At 45.5% G+C, this 21,591-nt stretch overlaps 1 long non-coding RNA gene across 1 annotated transcript; it reads left to right on the top strand.

Annotated features, from left to right (window-relative positions):
• The first annotated feature begins 2,683 nt into the window (after positions 1-2,683).
• LOC120870020 lies at positions 2,684-17,342 on the top strand. The gene is made up of 2 exons (XR_005722705.1): positions 2,684-3,409; positions 15,255-17,342. It is a non-coding gene; the product is annotated as an uncharacterized LOC120870020 (long non-coding RNA).
• Positions 17,343-21,591: the final 4,249 nt, after the last annotated feature.

Here is a 21,591-nt window from a genome sequence, read left to right as displayed (position 1 = left end):
GGAGCCCACTGTATGTCTTACATTGTGCTGGAGTCAAGAGAAGAAGTAAAAATAAGTGTCAACTTGACCTCGAGGCATTTACAACCTTGTAAACTCAATACTTGTACACATACAAAAATTGTGAAACAAATTTTAAAATGATGCTGAAGCTGAAACTCCAGTACTTTGGCCACCTCATGAGAAGAGTTGACTCATTGGAAAAGACTCTGATGCTGGGAGGGACTGGGGGCAGGAGGAAGAGGGGACGACAGAGGATGAGATGGCTGGATGGCATCACTGACTCAATGGACGTGAGTCTGAGTGAACTCCGGGAGTTGGTGATGGACAGGGAGGCCTGGTGTGCTGCATTTCATGGGGTCACAAAGAGTCGGACACGACTGAGCAAATGAACTGAACTGAACTGAATGACACATTAAATTGTATATATGCCTGGGCTTCCTTGGGACAGTGTCTGAGAATCTGCCTGCCAATGCAGGGGACACAGGTTCGATCCCTTGTACAGGAAGATCCCACATGCCACAGAGCAACTAAGCCCGTGAACCACAACTACTGAGCCAGTGCTCTAGAGCCCACCTGCTGAAGCTACTGAGCCTCTGTCTAGGGCCCTTGAGCCACAACTATTGAGCTGAAGTCTGAGCATCCTAGAGCCCGTGCTCTGCAAGAGAAACCAGTGCAATCCCACACATTGCAACCAAGAGTAGCCCCCACTCACAGTAGCTAGAGAGAGCCCACACACAGCCACAGAGACCTAGCATAGCCCCAAATAAAATTAATTTTAAAAATTGGATCTAGCCCTATAAAAAATACATGATCCAACCAAGTTGGGATCTGAGCCTTTAGCAAGGGGAAAGATTGGTGTTAACTAGAGTTTGGGGCAGGCTCGTGAAGGAGACAGAACTGGGAACAGACTGAAAATGAGTGGGATGAGCAGTTGTCTACATTTATAACAGCAGACCTTCAATATCAAATGCCAGAATTAAATAAGAAACAGAATCTTAATATTTGGACTTTGGAAAGAAATCATTTCTCTCTATATTCAATAGCAACAGATTTCAGACTGTGGGTTTTCAGATGTTAATTCTCAAAGAATCCACACATGCTTAAACTGTAGAAATCAGAACACTATAGCATTTTTTTCTTTTTAAAATGAAGGCACTAGAAAACAGAAGAAAAAAATAAACAAAAAAAGAAAAATAAATAAATAAAATTAAGCACTTATCAAGGTATGGGTTGGCTAAAGGAACTCTTTTTTAGAAACACAAATCTCCCACTACGAGTATATGGGCTCTGTGTTCAAGACTGCACCGCAGGCTGAGACTTTACAAAGTCCTGGATCTGACCACAGGTTAATCAGGATTTCCTGAGCATTCTCTGTACATATCTGCTTCCAGGCATCTGCTCAAATGTTCACCAACCTGGGAAAGTCCCTCCTTCATCTCTCCAGGTATGTCAGACCCCCTACCTTCAGGACCCAGGTGAAACCCAACATCCTCCAGGAAGCTTTCCCAACCTTGCCCCCACTCATCATTCCTTGTATCTGAATGCCAATAGCACTGTTCACTGTACTATCAGTTTGCAATTATCATATTTTTCATATACTTATTTTTCCAGATACACGCCCTATCCTCAAAAGAAACTGTTTAAGTCTTTCAAGCCAAGGAATGTAGACATTTGTTTATGATTCCAGTGCCTTCTATGTTACACTGTGATTTGGCGGGCACTACCCCCAAACATGGGGCTTCCCAGGTGGCATTAGTGGTAAAGAATCTGCCTGCCCGTGCAGGAGACACAAGAGACAAGAGATGTGGGTTCAATCTCTGGGCCGGAAGATCCCCTGAAGTAGGAAATGGAAACCCACTCCAGTATTCTTGCCTGGAGAATCCCATGGACAGAGGAGTCTGGTGGGCTACGGTCCATGGGGTCGCAGAGTCTTACACGACTGAGCGACTGAGCACACACACAAACACACACACACACACACACACACACACAGAAACATACTAAATACACACAACCGAGCATCTTTACAAGTCCCCAGCTAGCCACGTTTTCCATAAGTCCACTAGGAACACTCTCTGGTTCAAACAGTGGCCAAAATTGAGACGCGCTAAAAGGACTGTATCTGAGGTGTTACATATTAGTGAAGTGAAAGTCGCTCAGTCCTGTCTGACTCTTTGTAACCCTATGGACTGTAGCCTGCTAGACTCCTCTGTTTACGGAATTCTCCAGGCCAGAATGCTGGACAGTTAGCCATTCCTTTCTGAGGGGGATCTTCCCAACCCAGGGATCGAGCCCAGGTTTCCTGCATTGTAGGTGGATTCTTTACCATCTGAGCCACCAGAAAAGCTATATATTAACATCACTCCAAAGAAACCTAGTGCTGAAAGATGAAGATTCATTCACTTGAAATAAATTTCTGTTCTGTACTCTTGAAAATAATAGATGTATCATTTCAGGGTATTCCATAAACAGAAGCATGACTATAGACTGGTCTGTGTGAGAAAGGGTTTAGCGAAGGGCATTTCTCCTTGCGAGGGGACAGCTGAAGAGGTGTCATTTAACAGTTTTCAGAGGCCCGTCACTGCAGTGATTGAGGTGGACAGAAGGCATGGACATGACCAAGGCCCTTAAAAGACACAAACAGGTGGGAGAGCGTGCTGGGGGTGGGCGGAGGGCTGGAGGGTACAAAAGGCAGAGGCTGGCCTTCTGAGGGCAGAGACGAAGAAGGCGGAGAGCAAGCCTGCCCGGGGAACAGGTGGAGAGGGGGCAGCAGAGCTAGGCAGGACACAATCAGAGGAAAAAAAAAACAAACAGAAGGAAAGGGATGAAGGGCCAGTGAGCGGACCTGATACAAATAAGGAGAAATGATGATTAAAAAGATATGCGTGAAGAGAAAAGGAAGAGACACAAGAAGGGAACAAGTAAGGAGTCAAAATAAGGAATAAGCGCACAAGCTAAATGCTTAGAAAAGTCACCGGGCAGTTTGGCTGACCGGGAGAAACGCCATAGCCAGACTCCAAAGGGAACCATCAGAAGGACAGAGGCGGGCGATTTAAGTAGCCAGCTCCTGAGGTAAACATGAAAAGTAAATAAATAAATAAAATAGAAGATGGAAAAGGTGAGAAGCAGGAGAGGGAAAACCCAGAGGAGACACTGGCCCAGAAACCTTTTTAACTTTCTGCAAGAATCTTCAAGGCCCCAAACTAGGCCAAGATTCTGACTGACATTTCTGAGCTCACCAGCTGCTGTTTCCTTGAGAGAATTCTGACAGGAAGGCATAGAAATGCAAGCCAACACTGCTAGCTCTGGGAAAAAAAAAAAAATCCACGGTCCAAACACCTCCACGGGGCTGGAGCCTGCAAGGGAAGAAGGCATACAGAGGAGGGACCCAGCGGCAACTTTTCCCCAGGTAGGTACAGAGCTGCTCCCACGGGTGGTGGGGTAGGGGGAGGGCTTTCTCCTCTAACTGTCCTCTGGCCGTTCCTGCCTGGCCCATCTGTCTTTCTCTCTTTGTGCATTTTGGGGAAGCCCTGCGGGCAGCCTGCTTCTGTCATCTGAAGCCAGCTCCACGGTGTCTCCAGAAGCAGGTGAAGCTTCACGTCTGCATCCCACAGGGGTGGGGGAGGACATCGCTGGAATCCAGCTCCATCAGGCAGAGCCAGGCCAGGGGAATTGGAGGAGAGAAATCGCCCCAGCCTGCGTGATTGGTGTGTGGGAGTGACTTGTCGGCTGGGTCCCGACAGTGAACCCGATTCTGTGTGCTGGTGCTTGAAGCAAAAGCAGAGGGGAAGGAGGGTGGGTGGAAAAGACAGTTGATGAAGAGGGTAGAGATTCCACAGTCGCCTAGGGGCTGCTCCATGGCCTAAAGAAGAGGTAGGCTTGGGGATGGGATGAACGAGACTCGGACCTTGTGACCTTGAACTGGCCTCTTGCCCTTTCAGTGCCTTGGTTATTTTGAATGTATGTTGAAATGTTCTTCAAAGCAATGCAAAGGCAGTTCTAATCTGTCATGCATCTCAAATAATCACTGAATGGGAGCATTTTCCTCCGATGACCCCACAGATGTCCCCACTAAGACATTATGAAGTGTTACATCTTATTAAAAAACTGAGAAGTCCCTGAGCAATGTACTTCTTTGGAAAACTAGGACAAGAACCAGATTCTCTAATATGTTCCTTGGATCTTAAGCAATTCTTGATCTTCACTCAATTTAACAGGTGCACTTTTTTTTTTTTTTAAGTGAGAGATTTTGGAGCTACAGAGTTTTATCAATACTCTGTATTATTGTGCTGTGTTATCATTATGATCCCTCTGCAAGTACAGTGTGAGGTCATATGTCAGTGGACCCTCTGCTGAGATAGATTCTCAAGAAAAACGTCCACCTCATTTTATATCCATTCTTCAGCAAACCCCATTTGAAGTTTATTTGTAAGAATTGGGAGCCAAAGAAATGGCCCCCAGTTGTGTACAACCCCTCAAGCTGAAAACTCTTTTAGTCAGTTAGTAACTTCATAGACTGGGCTTCTGTCTTTGGAGTGTTGCGTGTCTCTCTGCACCCTCACTGGTGAAAGCTCCTATAACCACACCCCTGAAAGGAGCTCACGCCTTCCTGGCTTCTGTATGGCTTTACTCCTCTTCCTCACCTCCTCATTTTTAGAAAGTTCGGAATGTAAGGGCTGATTCTTTGCCCTTGAATTGTTCAAACACTACTGAACTAGAGCAGTGGCTCCCCAAGTGTGGTTCCCAGACCAGCAGCATCAGAATCACCCAGGAGCCTGTTAGAGATGTCAAGTCTTGGGTCCCACTCCAGACTTACTGCCTCCCAGGCATAGCTCAGCTGCTGAAGAGTCTGCCTGTAATGTGGGAGACCTGGGTTCTATCCTTGGGTTCGGAAGATTCCCTGGAGAAGGGATAGGCCACCCACTCCAGTATTCTCCAGCATGGCTCAGACAGTAAAAAGTCTGCCTGAAATGTGGGAGACCTGGGGTGGGAAGATCCCATGGAGATGGGAAAGGCCACCCACTCCAGTATTCTGGCCTGGAGAATTCCATGGACTGTATAGTCCATGGGGTCACAAAGAGTCAGACAAGACTGAGCAACTCATTTTCTTTCATTTCCAGACCTACTGAGTCGGGCACTCCTGGGGTGGGGCCGGCATTCTGTGCCTTAGCCAGCCCTCCAGGGGACTTTGTTATACCAAATTCAAAGCTTAAGGTTTTTTAAAGTGCTCTTTCTGGAGGAGCCTGGTGGGCTACAGTCCATGGGGTCGCAAAGAATCAGACACGACTGAGCAACTTCACTTCACTTCACTTCCTTAACACAGAGCTCAGATCTCCCTACAGGCGGGACTCTGGTTGCCTACAGCGCTAGCAAGTGAAGTCGCTCAATCGTGTCCAACTCTTTGCAACCCCATGGACTGTAGCCCACCAGGCTCCTCTGTCCATGGGATTCTCCAGGCAAGAATACTGGAGTGGGTTGCCATTTCCTTCTCCAGGGGATCTTCCCAACCCAGGGATCGAACCCAGGTCTCCTGCATTGCAGGCAGACGCTTTAACCTCTGAGCCACACTTCTAAAAGAGACCCCTCCACAAACAACCATCTCTCAATCAGTGCCTTGTGTCCTTCATCAGCAAAATAGGAATATTTAATAAAAGTTGCTTGTTACAGTGCTGAGAACACTTACATAGGAAGAGTAGCAGTGGTGATGGCTTTATCTCCTCCACCCTTATTGAGCAAAAGGCCTTCACCGAGCGGTGTGGGGAATCAAAAACAAAGCTGTCAGGTCCTAGCCCTTTTTGTGAGGAAACGTGTGCATTGCAGGCACCCAAGGAATCCAACAGCAGGGTGAGATGTGATGCACGCCCAAAGACAGGTGCAAATAGAAACAAAGAAGAAGAGGGGAAACTGGGAGAAAATTTGTGGAGCAAGTATCTTTTGAACTGAGATTTAAGAGAAACTTTAACTAAGTAGGAAAAGAACAAAGGGAAAAGAACATTCCAGGTAGAAGCTGAGGTTCGGGAACATGGAAAAGATCAGATGTCAGTGGCCAGGTGTGGACCACAGTGCCTGCTCCCCTTTCTGCTACTAATACGTTCACTGTTCACATAGTAGAAAGAGGTCACCCATTTGTCATCATGTCTGCAAGAAATTCTTCCTTAAATCCAAACTAAACAATTTTCCTTGGACTGCTGTCAAATGAGTCCTTTCCAGTATTAAGTGATTTCATTACTTTAGAATCTACTTCTCTCTTTCTTATTTATTATTAGGTCCCTGTTTTTAAAAGTCTTCTGCTCACTTTCAGCAGAATCAATTGAGAACGGTTGCAAAAATGCAGATTCCTGAGCCCAGGCTCCCTGGCTTCTCTCAGGAGCTTTGGAGGGCAAGACAGAAGAATCTGCATTTTTAACAAGCTCCCTTAAGATTCTAATGTTCTAAGTTTGAAAGCAGCTCTCCCAGAGCTGTTCTTTCCCAAATTTGCAGAGCCTAGAAATCACCTAGAAGAATCTTGTTTAAAATGTGAATGCCGGGCCAGTCCCATGGAGATTCTGATTCTGTGGCTCTGGGTTGTTGGGAACACGGTGCCTCTGTGTTGGGAATAGGTGCCTCTATGTTGGGAATAGGTGCCTCTATGGCTCTAGGCTCAGATGAGGTTGGGATATACAGCACATGAAATGAATGTGTGCTCTGGGTCAAAGAGGTCTTTCAAGTCCTAGGTTAGTTATTTATCAGCTGTATGATGTGGGTGTTTCCTAACCACTCCTTGCCTCCAGGTTATCTAACCTGCTGGAGTGAGTTTCATCCTGTGTAATGAAAGGTACTTCACAGAATGGCTGGAAGCATAAAGAAGTAAGTGACTTAGTATCATGCTGGCTCTCTCTCCTCGTCCCCTTGCCCCAGCCTCCTCCAAAGCACCAGTTCAGCCCTCCAGCTCTGATGAGAAACAGGATAAGCATGGCAGTGATGGTGAAATACCACCGAGAGAAGTGGCAGGGTGCCTGCAGGGAGAGAAGATGGGTTTGGGAGCTGCTCTTGCTCTTGGCTGGCCCTGGGAAGTTAAAATCAGGCTCATGCCCAGGATGGAATCAACATTCAGGACTGGCCAGTCCTCTAAAAATAGCAAGATGTCTGGCTGAGCCTTTGGAAAAATAAGGTTCTGTCTCCACACATTAACCTAGGCTTGCCTTAAAAGGAGGGGCCACTGCTTTATTTCCTACCCCCTCAGCCAGATGATGGTAAGCCCCAAATAATTTGACTTGAGCCTCGGTGAACTCCAGAATAGCTTCTGTTTCATGGCAGCCACCAAGCACACCAGCAGTGATTCCAGTACAGGTCACAAGAGCTCAGACTCCGAGGGTAGATGCGTCTGTGTGGACTGTCCTCCTGCAGAGACCAGAAGGATCCTAATCTCCATAAAAGCATCAACTTTTGGGTTCTATTGTAAGAAACTTTTATCAGGCCTTTCTATGGGGCAGAGAAGGGAGAGAGAAAACTAAGATGCTTCTACTCGAAATTCAGAGAGTGAAATGGGGGTGATTTTCCTGCAGTCTTGCTTTCTCTTCATCCAGCAAAGGGCTGACTAGGTAGGGTCAGCTCTGTCGTCAGAGGACAAGGCCTTAAGATGGATAAGGGGACAGTCTGAGTATCTCATCATTCATGTCTTTTCCTAAAAGTCCTGAAAATGAGATTGGAGCTCTGTATATTCAGAATCTCTATTGATTCTTGTCAGATATGATACTGATGAATTCTTTCCTTAACAAATCTTTTTCAGACATATGAAATTATTACAAATGGGATTTTTTAAAATTAGGGAAACCAAAATTGTGAAAGATATATTTTTAAAAAATATTTAAGCTTTCCCAAATATCTCGCCTGGAAAATCCCATGGATGGAGGAGTCTGGTGGGCTGCAGTCCATGGAGTTGCTAAGAGTCCAACACAACTGAGCGACTTCACTTTCACTTTTCACTTTCATGCATTGGAGAAGGAAATGGCAACTCACTCCAGTGTTCTTGCCTGGAAAATCCCAGGGACGGGGGAGCCTGGTGGGCTGCCGTCTATGGGGTCGCACAGAGTCGGACACGACTGAAGCGACTTAACAGCAGCAGCAGCAGCAAATATCTTAGAACCACCCCTTGTACAACTGTCACGTGAATGAAGCTCTTTAAAATGGGTCAAACATAAGGACTTCCATGGAGTGGGTAGTCTCTGTTGCCATATTAATATTAATTAATAAAGAATATGTTGAATAGTAGTAACAAGAGTGATAGAGACCATTTATTAGACTTCTAATACTGGGTTAATGGCACTGTACATGCTTCTATTTCACTGAAGCCTCCTGTTGAATCAGTAGCATTACAATCACTTTACAGATGAGGAAACAGGTTCAGAGAGGTTAAGTAGCTTGCTCAGAGTCACAGAGCCAGAACGCACAGATGCCCAAGCCAGGTTCTTCCTGCCTACACCCCTCTGCCATCAGTAATCTTGAAGATTCCGTTGTCTATCATTCAGACCTCTCCTTGTTTTAGCTCATCCTTGATTTTGCCCAAATGCAAGAGTCTTTCTGAGGCCATTCATGGGAAACCACCATCTTTCCTTCTCATGTTTCTGAGACACTTATATTCAAATACTGCGCTGATTGGTGAAAGAAATAGGAAAGAACTGTAATTTCTGCTTATGCTTTTCACGCTACCTTGACTGTTACTTAAGTTCTGAATGCTTTTAAATGGAGTTTCTCAAGAACAAGGGAAATTTAAGTCTTGTGATCAACTGACTACAGGGCAGAAGGAGGAGAAAATAAATCTTGTTTTCAATAACATGTTGAGTGACATTTTATATGGCCATCAGCCTGTTCTATGAAACTCAAGACCCTCCACATGTGTTATCTCATTAATCTTTAACCCACACTGTGGCGGGCAGATGGAGTTATACAACTATTACAGGAATGAAAGAGAAAGGGTAGTGATTTCACCACCATCTTAGAGCACACTTGTGGCCATGTAACACAACATCCCTCCCTATCCTTCCTACTAACACCACCAGCCAAAATCAGAAGATTGGGGCAGGTAAGAAGCTAAAAACATAATCTGGGAAAAAGACCTAAAGCCAATTGCTGTATCAATGTCCCTTGCCCTGTGCAAAACTCAGAAACATTTTTTTATAGTCCTATCCTAGAATTTTTCCTCCCATTTATGCTGGTCTGAAAGATTCTGATTTTATTGCAGTTTTTTGCTTTGTTTTTCCAGCCTACCTTTCCCTTCATTTCCACATCTGTTCCGTGAATTTCCATGAATTTCCTTCCTGCTATTTTAAGTTAGATGACGTGGAAAAGTAAGATGAGACTCAAAACAATCAAGTATTTGGTTCTTCAAAGTTTATTGTTGTTTTTTTTCTGAAATTTTGAAAGGAACTTTTAAATAATCTTTTGACTATATGAGGTTGGGCTCGACCAAAAGACAAAATAATTCACATCCAAATGCTAGAGATAGTCTCACCCTGGGGATGGTTAGCATGGTCTTGGTTTTCTGGCATCATTTCTTGGGAAATTGATTTTTTTTTTTTTTTTTTGCATCCTTACATGAATTAATCACCTTCTGGCCCTCAGCTGGTTTATGAAGAACAGGTCCCTCAAAACTGGCTCTTTCTAGTTCTCAAGACCAAAAAACTCAATCTCTCCTGAAAAGCACGCATGCGCTGTGCATGGGCATCGCAGATCTAGATGTGAAGGGTTTAACAAGTTAAAATGAACCTGTACTCAACTCTGAGTTCTCTGGTTCAGTGAAAGACGTGAGACATTTTGATCTTCTCAAAGGCACAGCTACATCTTCTCATTGGTCCCTCTGTCTCTCTTCCCCACCAGCCCTTGTTTTATTTGACCACAGCCCCCAAACTTGGGGGAGAAAAAACAGTCCCACATTCTCACTCACACTAAGTTTGTACTTGACTATGGGGGACAACTTTGTTTTCACAGCAGAAGCTGATTCATAAGCCCTTGGATTGGATTAAATGAGTTATTGGATAATTCCTGAGATCAGCCCTAAAGATTTTGACTGGGATGTCATTTTCCTGAGAAAAAGTATGGTACATAAGCCACCACCTCAAGGGTACAGCTGCAGAGGAATCAATGTTCACAGAGTATAAAACCTATAGACATTTTCTTCCCTTGCTTCCCATTGAATTCCCAACTTCCAAGCCTATCTCCATGGGTGGATCCAAGACTGTCCTTCCAACCTGATTCACTTTTTTAAGGGCTTACCATTTACATATGTGTGAACAGATTCATTTCTACAACCCCGATCTATAAAACCAGATGAAGGTAACAACTATTTCATAGAGTAGGGAGGATTCAAGGAACTTGTCAGAGCACCAAAAATCATCTTTGTCCTAGAGAACATGCTTGAAAACATTTCTGTTCTTATTTGTGTTACTTTTAATAGATTTCATTGACTGCCCTTGTCAACACTGTGAGGCCCAAACCTTCTTTGGGGCACAGTTCTTCCCTCTGCATCCTCTCTGATTCCTGGCAGAGTATTAGATCCTCTGAAGCTGAAAAACCCCATCACCCTTCAGCCGGGGTGGCCTGTCCAGACTGTGGGTGACTCCCCAGCTGCCAGCGTTCCTCACTTTTCTGCAGCTTGGGCCTCACAGATCATAGGGCAGGTGATGAGCGAGGGGCAGCAGAATCTACTCCACAATGGTGCTCGGAATGCTGCGTGGCAGCTGCAGCCCATCAGCTGTGCCCACGACAGACATGCAGTAGGAAGCGCAGGAAGGCCTGGTACGGTCCAAGCAGGGGTCCTTCGCTGCGCATGTGAGAAATAGCATCTCTGTACGATGCTCTCTGTCACCCGCTTTTTCTCTCTCCCTCTCTTTCTCTTTCTCTCTAATTTTCCTTCATGGGATTCCAGAATCATATTGACCTGTATAAAACCAAGGCAAATTAGTGAATAGTAATAATAAAAGTTTTGATACATTATAACTGAATGAAAATAAGCTAGAGAAACTTGGGTGCCATTTTTTCCTGAGCAAATAGTAGAGCAAGGGCTGGACTCCCACCCCCACCCCAAAGCACCCCTATGCCTCACAACAGATGTGTTGCAGGACGGTTTGAGGAGAATGCTGGGATGATGGCGTGAAGTCCCAGGAGCCCTGCCCTCCAAGCTTCCCCACCTAGAGGAGGAGGAGAGTGGGAGGGGCACCCATCTGAGATGTGGGGCTGCATCCGGATGATGGAGGAAGCAGGCAGGGGCCAAGACTGCTTCCCAAGGCCACATGCTTCTTTATATCCCCATACGGATTACTTTGCTATGGAATGTAAGGAAGTGTGTGGTTTCGGCGAGCGCCTCTCCTCGGCCCCACAGTCCCACCCAGAGCACCTGGCCCCTTCTTCCCCATCCTGGCCTTGCGCCCCCGGGCATCCTCATTGAGAAAGGGAGAGCCTCCGAATCTTGCCTGGAGTCCTCCTCACAGCCTTTCTCTCCCTCCTGAGGTTTCATCCTCCACCCAAGGATCAGGCACACTGATTGTGGTCCCCGAGTGCCCTCCATGGCCGTCTCCCCACACTTAGCTCCTCATTCGAGGAGAGCACACATCACCTGAAGATTTGTTGCAAGGTCAGCCCTCATCGTCCAAGCTCCTTCCTCCTGTCCTTTTGCTCCTGAAAGATGTTTCTACCAACCAAAATGAACCGTAAAGCCTTCATACCCGGCTGTATCACTTTCCTTCATCATTACTGGTGTCTAGGGCAGTTCCTGCATCTCCAAGGGTTCTCACTGCAGATGGGTAGGAGCTGGGAGGCTCAGGGGATCCAGCCTTATCACACAGCCAGTCCCCTGACCCTGCTCTGCTGTCTTTTCCTCTTTGTATCACAACCTGTCACCAAGCAGTACTGAAAGGGGCTGTCTGTGGAAAAGGTTTGAGGTGTTAGAATAGAGATTCACTCATCCAGTTGGCTTAGTTCCTTTCTCTCCTCTTCCCTGAACCTCTTTGTTCCCAGTCTTGAGCCAAAAGCGCCTGAACCCAGACCAGGAAGGAGGTGGACGTAGAGAGGAAAGCCTTAATTATGAGGAGAAACTGTGGTCCCCCAAGGCTTAGCCATCAGCTAATCCCAGCTCTGAGAAGGGTCTCCCTCCCTCACTGATGCCCAGCCCCAGGGGGAGCTTCCTGCATCCCACGGCTCTGCTTCTTTCTTGTTAGGTGAGTGTGTGACATGAGGGCTGGGACCACACTAAACTTCTACTACAAGTTCTCAAGCAAAACAAGAAAAGGAAACACCACAAGATTGGATGGATGTGTGCTGAGATACACAGGAAGGGGCTGCTAACTGGAACTGAGAAGCCCCAGAATGAGAGCTTGGGATAAGGAGGGACGGAAAGGATGAAGGGAGGGGCCACCATGTTTACAAAGCCGATGGCAGGTGAAGGCTGAGCGGTCAGCACTGAAGGACCACAAGGGGCTGGACCCCTCCCCGGGCTGCAGCAAGACAGGTGACATCACCTGCCTACCTCTTCCAGACACCAGAAGTCCTTCAAGGGCAGCCAAACAGGACTCCTTGAAAACTGGGGGAAACTTAGAAGAATGTGGGAGAATTACTACAGATGGGGCAGCTACAGAATGGAACAGAGAAACTTACAGTTTTAGATCAGCAATTCTAAACTGGAGGTGATATAGCCCCCTACCCGGGGCACATTTGGCAATGTCTGGGGACATTCCTGGTTGTCACAAGTAGGCAGTTCTACTGGTATCAAGTGGGCACAGATCAAAGAAGCTGCCAAACACCCTACAATGCACAGGACAGCCCCCACAACAGAGACTTATCTAAATGTCAATATGCCGAGGTCGAGAAACCCTTCCTTTAGATCACGTTACTTTCACTGAAGTCGCTGACATGGGTATATGATAGTACATTATCTCCCAAAGAAAATTTTTGCCCTTCTTTTACAAGCATTGCTTTGTCTTCAAACCTGTAAAATGGGCAGATACCTCCAAGTTGTGCTTCTTTTCAGTGACAGCCCTTCCCTTTTCTAAATCATACCTGCTCCAAAGATAGTTTTCCTTTTCCTACCCTAAGATTTATTTCATGTCATCTGCTTAGAAATAGGGGTTGTAACGTGTGAGTGAGGCAGGACGTGAATAAAGAATAGGGGAGAGGGGATGAAGAGCAGTGTCCTGAGTTGAGGAAATTGCAGTGCCCAGGGCTTGACTGATAAGCTGGACAATGCACTTTTTTCACCTGGCTGACCTCCCCCTGCATGGCTGCCTGTCTAACCCTTGCTCCTTAGAAGGAACCAGAGGATTGTCGGGCTAGGATAGCAGTAGCCGGGGGAAGAGCTAGTGAACCATAAGCTGTGGCTGCAAGACACCTGTGTCACAGGTAGGAGCAGAGGGTAAAGATGAAGTACTTAACTGCAGAGTTGCAGGATGCCAGCCAAGGAGGCGGGGATTCAGAACAAGAAGGGCTGCACCAGCATCACTCTGGACCCAGGCGCAGTTGACGGGACCTCTGGTCCTCTGCCACAACCGTCACACCTGCCACTTCTCTGGTGCCTTGTTGAGCACTTTGGTTTCTAGGGTGTCTTATTGCCCCCAGGCAGTGCTTTCAAGCTGGGATGCCCCTGGCAGAGGTCTGTTTGGCTAGGTAAACCAGCTCTGCTTTTTCCCGTCAGTGGTTTCCACAACTTCAGAGACAAAATGAAAATGCTTGCAGTCAACGGAAGGGAAACATGTAAAGGACAAACTGGCGTTGAGAGTGAAACTCTTGACCTCAAAAGCAGTGGGGATTGTCCCGAGGACTTTCCCATGACCCCTGAAAGGGTCCCCTGGACCCCTTTCCTTTGTTTCCACTAAGACTGACAACAAGTCGGTATGGTAGGTATGCTCCCCCAACTGCACAGAGGCATAAATTGAGGTTTAACTTCTGAAAAGCAAGAGAGCCAGGAGGCATCCATGGGATCTGATCCCAGGTAAGTATGACTCTGAGGCCGCAGGCTTTCTGCTTCATTTCACTCCCTTCATCAGGGAGAGGAAATAAAAGGGCTGGCAAGCCCACTCCCAAGAGCAATTTCCCAGCACCATTCAAAATATCCTTTCTTCTTATCTCTTCCCGCACCTGCTCAAATGTATGATGAAGATAGCCAGGCCACCTTCCTGGGGAAGATATCCTCCTTGATCAGCTCCTTGACCCCTTGGCCACACTTTCCCAGAAATACAGGGAAACCAGTGGGTACCTCTGCTTACCCAGTGGTTCTCGGACTTTAGCTGCATCAGAGTCACCTGAAGAGCAGTTTTTACCGGATTTCTGGGCCGTCAGATGTTTGGAACTGGTCAACGTTGCTTTTCCTTTGCAAGGTCAGCCTACAGGTTCCTACACACTGGAGCCCAGACTTCTCCTTTAAAAAATATAGGAATCAAAGATTTCCCAACCTCTGTGGGACAACCATTTAGTCAATTCTGGCCATTTGTGGAAACCAAACAGTCTCACTGTCTATCACCTGGAGAATGACTAATGAAACTGATGTATACTCTCACAGTAGAAAACTATAAAAATAATGAAAATTAATAAATGACTGCTGCCACAAAATGTGAATAAATCTTACAAATATCATTTTAGGTGAAAATACCATTACAGCAGAATACCTCCTGTATGATACTATTATGTTAAAAAAAAAACAAGCAGTATATTATTTAGGAAATAATATATTATTCTGGTAAAAACTATAAAGAAGAACATTTAAACTGTACGAAAAACAGAGCTCAGAATAATAATTACCTATGAGGGGAAACTAAAGAGATAAACTGGGAAAAGCATTCAGAAAGCTTCAGTAGTATTGATTTCACCAGTTCTTTTTCTAAGGTAAACAGTTGTTTGTTGTTGGTATTGATTTCATCACTATGTGTCATAATTTACACACGTGTTGCATTTATTCTTTCATAAACATACTGAATTTGAATTAAAATTATAAACTATTTTAAAAATTATGATATAAGATATTCAAAAGCTTACTTCAGAATGTTGTTTGTTTTGGAAAATCAGAGGAGTGAAAAATGTGGGAGATTTTTATTTTCCAAATTCTACAATTCTTTATCATGTTAGTTCCTCATAATTTCATATTTGAAAAAAGAATAAGAGTAAAAGACATAAAGTTGTGCAATGCAAAATACAAATTACTTATGGTTTTTACAAACCCAAAGAGAGCGTTCTGGACGAGGCAAGCTCCCGGGATCTGATTCATGCTAATACCAGCTCCTTCTGTGTTGCAGGCTTGAACCAGGGATGCTCGGGACGCACCAAGAATCCTCGCCCTAGAGGCTGCAGTCACCTCCCCCAGGAGCTGCCCCCTGCTCTGGCTGGTCAAACGGAACCAAGTCCGTCTTCCTGAGAGGTTTGGTCCCCTTCAACCAGCTACAGCAGGGCTGGCAAAGCCCAGTCCTTGGAGAAACAGAAGAGATTCGCCTTCTGTGGCTGAAAGTACCTACTACCATTTCTCTTAAGAAAATGACTGATTTTGTTACCACACTCATGCTCTCAGGAAGGGTGAAAAGGGGAGCCCTGGCTTCACAAGTGAGCCAGAGTTCTTCTTTCCACACACAGAGCTCTGTGCCTGCACTCACAACTAGACCCACTCACATGCTCTTGACACATAGTAAGAACTTTAGGATGGGCTGTGCTTCAGCCCTGGACCACCCAGGGGAGAGCATGACTCTTAGAAGATGGGGCTCTGGCTCAAAGGGGCTAAAAGTCTAAGTAAAGAAATTGGATCTACGAAAATAGCACAATGCAATGGAATTGCAAGTCACAGCAAGACTGGTTCCAAAACATAATTCTTTTTTTTTTAACATTAATTTATTTTTTATTGAAGAGTAATTGCTTTATAGAATTTTGGTGTTTTCTGTCAAACCAAAACATAATTCTTTTACATAGCCCATTATATAAGCCTGGCACACTGTCTACTAACAAGTCCACCCAAAGAGAGCTACTCACTAAGAAATATATGTGTGACTGAGTTTGCCATCTATAAAATGGGAATAATAACAGCCATTGTACCTATCACATATGGTTTTATGAGGAATGGAATGAGAATACATGTAAGGGAGTTGGAAAGCCCACAGTCATTTTCACCTGCTATTAAAGAAGGGATCCTGACCTGCCTTCCAATTTCTCTTTCAAAATTTCTATCTTTAGGACTTCCTTGGAAGTCCAGTGGTTACCACTTCATACTTTCGATGCATGATGCCGGTTTGACCCCTGCTTGGGGAACTAAGATCCCACATGCTGCATGGCGTGGCCAAAATAATGTCTATCTTTAACAGTGTTCCTCGGGATATGCCCAGTACTTTAGCTAGGCTTATATTTACTGATGGAATTACAGAAGCCTGTGTTCACATTCTGTCCTCTGACACCAGTGTGGTCTCACAATGCCCAGGAGCCACCAAGTCTCCACACAAGCAAGCTTATTTGGTGATTATATGTATGTGCCTGGGGGGTTCAGGGGGACCAGGTTTGAATCCTGCCTCTCTTGTTTACTAGTCCTGGTGTAGCCTCCATGAGCCTCAGTTAACCTTATATAAATCTTAGCTTCCTCTTCTGTAAAATGGGGACAATAATACTTAAAGTCGATTTGAGGATTTTATAAGGTAATGCTTAGCAAGAGCTACATGCAAGCCCCCAACCAATGGCAGCTGGTGTTGTATGGCTGTTGTACATACAACAGCTCAAAGACAATGTTGTGTTCACAGGCACTCATAACTGGAAGGGCAAGACCAAATCTTTAAAAAAACAAACAGAAAGAAGAACTCAAAAAAAAAAAGTCAGTGAAACCTCATCATGGTAATTTTATATTCTAACTATTCTACTGTCATGTAGCATGCCTTCATTCTGGTATGTGTTACTAGTATGTAAGAAGTTTTACTAAAAAAAAAAAATCAATGGTTCATACATGAGACTGACCATCTTACCTTAAAGAAATATCCTGCCTGGAAAACTCATTTGAGAGCACTGCCAAGATGCCAGCCTGCAACCACATCTGTAACCAATTTGTCCTTCTGAGTATAGGAAAGCCACAGTGTATGGAGTTTAGACACAGGCGTCAGAATGAGACTGCCTGGCGGATCCCAGCATCCTTGCCCCTCACCAGCTGTGCCACTTTGGGCAAATTGTTTGACCTCTCTAGGCCTAGATCCCCTCCTATGTAGAATGGAGATATTAACAATGTGTCTACCTCACGAGGTGTTCATGAAAACGAAATGAAAATGTAAAGGTATAAAACTAGTGCTGGGTGTCTTTGACAATGTATCGGAAATGTTCCTGAACCTAAGCTGATGTTCAATAAAAATTTATTTAATAAGTGATCACCTTGATTTTTCATTCTAAACACAAAGTATGAGATCCTGTGATCTCTGGTTTGACTATTTCTGCGTATCTCTTTAAATGAAGCATGCTGGTACAATCCCAGAATAGGGATAGGATGCTGGCCAGCTGGCTCTGCCTCCAGGTTCTTGCCTTCCCCAAGAGCTAGATGTTCATCTCCCGCGAGAGAGACAGTGGGATCCCAAAGCACAGTGAGAGAGCACTCAGACTCACAGAGGATTAAACGATTTGAGAACAAACATGATAGGGTTCACCTTACAAGGAGAGAACTTTCCACTCAGATGAGCAGAGATCATTTGGGTAAAAGTTAGATGGACAATGTCAGGTACAGACAAGAACACTTGCAGATTTGGGATTTTATGGCTAAAATACCTGATGAAACAGGGCGGTATGTATCTAAGACTAAAGAATATCTTGGTCTTTGTTAGGAAGAAGGCAACCCACACATGGATTGGCTTTAAGGACACTTACCTCCTCCCACCTACTGGGTGGTTATAAAAGCATCTCTGCCCTTGGCAGGTCATAGGGCTTCCAACACTACTCAGAGAACGGGAGGCAAACATTACCGTCTAAATCCACTCACCCTTGCCTTTGGTGAAGCTGTATCTGGCTTCTGTACCCCAATACCAAATTAAATCTCAGAGTTTTGCATAAAGTAGAAAAGAATAGCTTTATTGCTTTGTCAGGTAAAGGGGGCCGCGGCAGCCTAATGTCCTCAGAACTGTGTGTCCCCGCCTGGAGTGGACAGTGAGGAGTTCTATAGAGATGTTTCAAAGAGGACTTGATCAGCTCGTGGACATTTTTCTGATTGGTTGGTGATAAGGTAAATGGGGGTCAGCATCATCAACCTTCCGGTTTCAACAGGTCTGGGTTCTCTGTGCCTATAGGAGCATGCTTTTAACTTCTCCCACCTAGTAAGGTTTCAGTATCTGCAAAACAGCTCAAAGATACTGTTATGTATATCCCTCGGGAGCTAGGGCTATACATAACAACATATATACAGGTGGTGCCAGGGAAAAAAGGCCTGCCAGTGCAGGAGCCACAGAAATGTGTCTTCCATCTCTGGGTCAGGAAGACCCCCTGGAGGAGGAAATGGTAATCCATTCCAGTATTCTTGCCTGGAAAATCCCATGGACGTAGGGGCCTGTTGGGCTACAGTCCCTGGGGTCACAAAGAGTCAGACACAGCTGAGCACTCACACACACACACACACACACACACACACATACACACACACGTCCCTTGAGGGGGAACCGGAGCTTTACTCCAAGGCTGCGCTGCTGTTTCTCGACTGTTCCTCCTCTGTATCCCCCTCCCTTCCCTAACTGGCAACTGTTTCAACCTGTTCTGCTGGAACTCAGGGAAGGTCATGGAGGCAGAATGAAGGCTACTACTCGTAATCAGGAAATGGTCGAGGGGAAGGACCCAGAAAGGCTTTTGTGCCCTGGAGCCCAACAAGGTCCTGCTCCATTTCACTGGCCACTGCATCTTTCTGGAAACAGCTCTAGCCACAGGCTAGAGCATCCAAACTCAGCATACCACCCTGGCTCAGCCCCCGAGAATATGACTGTACTCAACCCCTGACAATATGAGTGAAATTTACATTTCTGTCTGATTTTCATAAAACCAGAAGAGGAATAAATAGTATCCTTGCTTCCACCAGCCACCAAAAAAAAAAAAAAAGCAGAACCCTTCAGAAAGCATTTTTTCTGGTAACTATGAATGGTCTCGACATCTTTGTCCAAAAGTCCCGCAAGACCAGACTGTGCGTTAGTCAGGATTCAAGCTCAGTTAGAGCCGGGCATTGTGCCTGAGGGCTGGGCTTGCTCATCTTGCCATGGTCGCTTTTCAGGGCAAAATCTAGGTTAAGCCACCCACCGGGGCATGTGGTTTTGCTCTGGCTGCTGTGTCCTTTGGTGTGTGTTCCTGTATAGTCATCATACCTGTGCCAGGAAAAGACAGCACATGACGGCGTCACAGTGGGCAAAACTGGCAGCACTGGGTCACCTTCAAACTGGCCCCCACCCCCACATCCGGCAAGCAGCGTCTCTAAGAGGGAGACAACAAGCAGAAAGTGCTGAAGGTGCCCTTCCCCGGGAGGAGATGATGGGAAGTAGTGCCAGGACCATCTATCACACAAGAATTCAGAACATAAAAGTCCCGTAAGATGACGCTCTTGTTGACGATAGTCTCAGTAATGTTAAGACTTTGGCCAACGGGCAGCTACTACATTGCTGTGTGGAGTGAATATTGGTGTGTACTCACTGAAAGTGAAAGTCACTCAGTCACGTCTGACTCTGTGACCCCATGGGCTGGAGCCTGCCAGGCTCCTCTGTCCATGGAATTCTCCAGGCAAGAATACTAGAATCAGTAGCTGTTCCCTTCTCCAGGGCATCCTTCCAACCCAGGGATTGAACCCAGGTCTCCTGCATTGCAGGCAGACTCTTTACCGTCACTAGGTAAAGAGGCCAGCCTCCAGCCTCCAGGAAATCCCAATACTCACTAGAGTATAGTTTATCCTCACAAATCTATGGAAGATGCTATTACTTTCTCTGCTCGGAATCCTCCCTTTCTGTTAATAGCGGTCTCTCTTCCTTGTCCATTCTTCTTAAAATTCCTCCTCCACTTCACTCACCAGGTTTCTATGAGAGCCTTTCCTGACCAAACAGTGTCCTAGTGTGCCCTTTTGTGGGACTTCGGATTTGAGGTCCATAAAAATCAGGGATATACTTCTTTGGAGAGTTCAAATGGCAAGGTGTGAAATTCCACAACAGGTTCCAATATTTTCTGCCAGTGTTCAGTAAGAGAGAAGAATGAACTGATTATGTAAAAAGCAACCAAAGAGAGAAGAGATAGAGAGTCCTGGAAGCATTTAAGTCCTGCATCTACTTAATCCCAAGACCTGGTTCCTATAACCTGTATCCCTTTTTCCTGAAGACACACAACACTCAAATTCTGTCACTGGAAACAAAGGGATCCCAATTCACATAGTATCGAATGAATACCCCTTGACTTAGGAGTTTATTCTAAAGTTATATTCTTAAGTGACAAAAGCAAAATGACATGATTCATTTTTGTTTGAAAAAAGATGTCTATGTACATGTTGAGAAAATATGAAAGAATCTATAACAATGTGTGTCGTGTCGCTTTGGTTAACAACTTCAGTTCAGCCGCTCAGTCATGTCCGACTCTGCGACCCCATGGACTGCAACATGCCAGGCCTCCCTGTCCATCACCAACTCCTGGAGCTTTCTCAAACTCATGTCTATCGAGTCGGTGATTCCATCCTACCATCTCATCCTCCGTCGTCTCCTTCTCCTCCCACCTTCAGTCTTTCCCAGCATCAGGATCTTTTCCAATGAGTCAGTTCTTTACATCAGGTGGCCAAAGTATTGGAGTTTCAGCTGCAGCATCAATCCTTCCAAAGAATATTCAAGACTGATTTCCTTTAGGATTCACTGGTTGGATCTCCTTACTTCGGTCATGTCCAACTCTTTGCAACCCAGTGAACAGTACCCCCCAGGCTCCTCTGTCATGGGACTCTCCAGGCAAGAATACTGGAGTGGGTTGCCATGCCCTTCAGGGGATCTTTCCGACCCAGGGATCAAACCCGCGTCTCATGTCTCCTGCATTGGTAGGCGGGTTCTTTACCTCTAACGCTACCTGGGCTTCCCAGGTCTGTCATAAATATTTCTAGATGGTGAAGCTTGGGAGCAGTTCTCTGAATTTACTAAATTTTTCCCAGTGGGTAGGTATTACTTATACAACAAAAAATAAGCAGCAGAGTTTAAAAAAATATTTTAAAATTTTTAATTTTTCTCAAAGCTGCATATACACAAAGTTCACATTTTTAAAGCTTTTAATGAAAATAGTATTCCTCTGCCCCAACCCCTATTTCTACTCCCCAGTGGTATCCACATTCAAAACAATAGAAATATTGAAGAGAGAGCATAGGTCATGATCGGAAATGCAGTTTGAGGGTCTTCTGTAAGTAAGATCATCTAAATATGACCATGACTTGGGTAAAAGGCTAATGGCTCTTTGACAAGGGCGATGGGGGGCTGAATTTGAACACCGACTCTACCCCCATGGAGCGACCCTCTGATTCCCTGCCCAAAACCCAGTGTGGACCCTGCCCTGACCATCCTCTGTCCAAGGAAAGAAGCTTCATACATATCCTTGACAGAATCTTGCTACTGAAAACTCTCCCTCATTCGCCCCATGAATTCC

This window comes from Oryx dammah, unplaced genomic scaffold (assembly GCF_014754425.2).
Source record: "Oryx dammah isolate SB20612 unplaced genomic scaffold, SCBI_Odam_1.1 HiC_scaffold_11, whole genome shotgun sequence".
NCBI lineage: Eukaryota > Metazoa > Chordata > Mammalia > Artiodactyla > Bovidae > Oryx > Oryx dammah.
This window is presented reverse-complemented; position numbering and strand designations above follow the sequence as displayed.